At 35.9% G+C, this 3,736-nt stretch overlaps 1 long non-coding RNA gene across 1 annotated transcript; it reads right to left on the bottom strand.

Moving 5' to 3' along the window:
- Window positions 1–823: 823 nt before the first annotated feature.
- On the bottom strand, window positions 824–1,702 carry LOC145731865 (uncharacterized). Its single transcript, XR_014178899.1, has 2 exons — window positions 1,321–1,702; window positions 824–1,039 (listed from the first exon to the last, which is right to left on the bottom strand). It is a non-coding gene; the product is annotated as an uncharacterized LOC145731865 (long non-coding RNA).
- Window positions 1,703–3,736: the final 2,034 nt, after the last annotated feature.

Genomic DNA, 3,736 nt, shown 5'->3' with positions numbered 1-3,736 from the left:
TTGAATTTGTCTGTCAAACAATTGTCTGTGTTTGCTACTTTTGGTGACGTAATCTGAATTGAGTTTGATTTTCAGTATACCAGTGCTGGAACCGATCCTGTATTAAAACAATCGGCGTAATTTACCGTGGGCAGATTGATAAAAATGCAAATCAACATTGAAACTGACGATGGCTCAATGTCGTGCTACCGAAATATAACACTTTGAATGTAAATCGGGGTCCTTTTCGTCGCCTAATCGTCCGAACGGCCTACGAATCGCCTAATTAAACACTCCGAACTCTCTCGGTGCATGAACTCTTTACCGAAACTGATCCCATTCCAAATGTTTGTTCACAATAAGAAAAAAAGGGCATTAGGACCGTACGTCGGCCCTTTTGACACAGACACCGGTTTGTACACACGCCCTTTCATCAATCCACTTGAGCACTTTTAAAAGGTGCGAGCAAGTGTGTTTGCTGCGGTCGGTAGTTGTGCTATTATGCAGATAGGATTACCGTCCAAAATTCAGTTGTTGTGTATAAGTAAACCTGGTACACGCAGACCGCACGGGCGTTTTAGGTAACTCAGAAGCAATAAAACGTATCAGCTACCGTGCGTATTAATGCGAAAAACATACAGCGAACAACGAATTAATGGTCCGCTAACCAGTCGACAAAATAGTACCGAGGTATCGTTAATTAACGTTACGGTTAATTATTTTTGAGAACGACTCTCTGTATGTGCGTGTGATTTACGTGAGTTGCCTATCAAAAGCTCTGCTCGTTTGCTTAAGGCCGCAGAACAGTTTGCCACCCAAAGAATCACAAGTAAACTGTCTGACAAGTTTAAGTAGTTTTTCACTTTTTATTGGACGAAAAACACCAATATTTGAAAAAGTTTTACCTAAAATCAAATTCCATGCCCAAGACAGTTAAAATTAATCAAAATTTTGTAAATTAACTAATTCAATGTCTAATGTCTAACTCGACAGCGGTTTACATTAGCGGTTCTTAGCAGGAATACCTTGTTTGCTTTATAGTGTTTAAAACATCATTTTCCTAAAAAATAAATAAGAAAATTACCAACAGAATCAGAAAACCATCAGAAGTACACTGTAAAGCGCTCTCTAACGGCCGCAGTAAAGCGCCCAAATTTAGGTTTCGTATTTTCAAAAAACCCCATTTAGAGAGTACCAGATTTGAAAGTAATAGGTTACAAAATGTACATTATTTTTACATAAAATTGAATGCACAAACACGCTGCTGCCATTTTTAAAAAAACTTTTCACAATTTTTTAACATTTTTTCAGTTTCCAGTCTTCAATTTGTTTCCAGTTTACCAAATTCTCCACTGTTCTTCTTGACATGGTAGCGGCAGCTTAAATATCTCCCTTTCTTCAATTGCGTTAGATGCATCATCCAGCCACATTTTTAGAGCTTCTTATTTAAGTTTTTCTGCTTCTTCAACAGCTCTTTCAAAATCTTGTTTTATAGTGTCATTTTTAAACTTTTCTGTTTCTTTAATGTTTGAGAAACATCTTCACTTTGTTGGTTGCTTTTAGCATCTTCGATTAGATCAATAATTTTGACTTTTTTTTTGGGACAGTTGACAATGTACTCTCCTAACGTCTTTGATGACAAAATCTGCCAATTTTGGATTAAAACATAAATTGGGGAACGATTTTAGTCAATTTGCCATATAAACGTGCACTCTATACAAGAAGTCTGTATAACCACACAGAGTAAGTTGATTTATATCACAAATGTTTGTTTTATAGATTATCTTGGTTGAAATTCAAAAAGGGATAAGTTCTGTGTTTTTTCACTCTTAAAGAAATACGCCCACTCAGATTGAGAGAGTCAAGATTTTCTTTCGTAGAGTGGTTGGGAGTAATTTAAGTGATTCAATTTTAGCCACAGCCACGAGAAAATCATAAGAGAAGAGTGGTTCGATAAATCTAAGCCAGACCAAACAATAGTGAAGAGTATTCGCGGTCTCTAACGATCCCGGACATAAATCAATGCAATCAGAATCGTCGCATCTAATAATTTTATCCTGAAACGCATCTCTCTCTCTTTTGCCCGTTTAGCTCATCGGCCACTTCCAACATTCCGGATTTTTAGCCGGAGCTCATCGTCGGCTTAATCAAAGAACCGTAATTGTCTGAGAAAGGCCACCAATTCTGACGAGTTCATCTATGGCCCCTAACGGCATCTAAGTCACATATTAAAGCCTCTTTCACGGTCCGTATATGCGAAATAAGGTCTAATCCTTGAGTAGTTTGGACCGTAAATACTTGGTTTATCTAAGATTTTGTCGCTGTTTTAATCAAATATGACTTATTTTGCTTGTAAAACCAGTGTAACTTACAGCACGTGACCTAAACACTGCAGACAGTTTTAGAATCACATGATGCAGTCAATGTTAAAGAAAATCGTTGTAATCAAGTGCAATCAAGTTGTTTTTGATCTCACTTATCTTTTTTGCGTGGTCTTCTTTTCATTGTTTTCTTCCATGCAGTCGTTTTGGCCGATATACGATCTGTTCTTTGAGCATTTTAGTTGCAACTATTCTGGTCCAGGTTTTTGAAATTTAAGAAGTTTCCTATTGTGGCATATGATATGGTTCAAATTGGCACTTTATTGAAAATAACGAAAATTATGTTTGAAATAACAGCTCAACAACTCTCTGTTAAGTCACTTGACACTTCTCCACGTGACATTATTGACATTTTCAAACTTCTGACTTTCTAATATCTAAGTATCTAAAAATACATGAAATTATATTGTATCATTTTTTGTTTTTTTACAAGCATTATCATTAATGACAAAAAGTCTCAATTTTTGACAACCATCATCAGTTTTTACGTTTTTGCTTTGAGAACGCCATATTATTAAAATGTATTTTGTTTACAGTTTAGCTAAAATATCACAAATTGTATCTTCAGAAAGAGTGCACTGTACATGATATCAGTCAACAATTTATAAAGATTAGAGTCATCTGGCAGTTTGTCACATGATCATTATTTTGCAAATGATAGTAATATCACGTGGGTAGTGTCATTTGACTGTTCGTGATCAGTTAAACTCTATTCAAATATGCAAAATGAATGTGTCAAAATTAAAGTTGATGATGGTAACTTAAAAAACGAAACGTTGAATATCAAAAATGATGAAGGAGTGGAAAGGAGAGGGGAAAAGTGAGTTATCAAATAAATTAGTAAAAAAATAAAAACTAATTTCCAAAATTTTGGGTTTTTACTAAGAATTTGTATAATTTTGCTTATTTTTGCAAAAAAAAAAGCGAATTAAAGAACACCAAAATGTTGTGAGAACAGTTTCTTAGTTGAAAATAATGCAAAATTTTCTCCAATGAATTTGTGTTTGCTGGTAAAAAAATCACATACGACAGAAATTTGAAATATTGCCATCAAAACACGTTTTAGACGGATCGTGTTGGGATGTAAAATAAAGACAATGTTACTCAATGCGTCGGCATCCTGTATTCAAATAAGGCCTTTTTGCAAATGCGGGAGAGCATCCAGTGACGTGCGGTGGCTGATTTATGCGTTGCCACATAGTGGCCCTCCCGCCGGACGGACGTGGTGTCGTTTGAATTCGGAATGAGCGATCACAGCCGTCGCGGCACATGCCACTTTTTACGTTCTCTCTATTTTTTTAACTATCATCTTCCTTGTCAACACCTGCAAGAAAAAATTCAATTTGCCAGGTAAAATCGATCGAACACGCCCACGC

The sequence above is a fragment of the Ips typographus genome, linkage group LG7, assembly GCF_016097725.1.
Source record: "Ips typographus isolate SLU linkage group LG7, UJ_Ityp_2.0, whole genome shotgun sequence".
NCBI classification, from domain to species: domain Eukaryota; kingdom Metazoa; phylum Arthropoda; class Insecta; order Coleoptera; family Curculionidae; genus Ips; species Ips typographus.
This window is presented reverse-complemented; position numbering and strand designations above follow the sequence as displayed.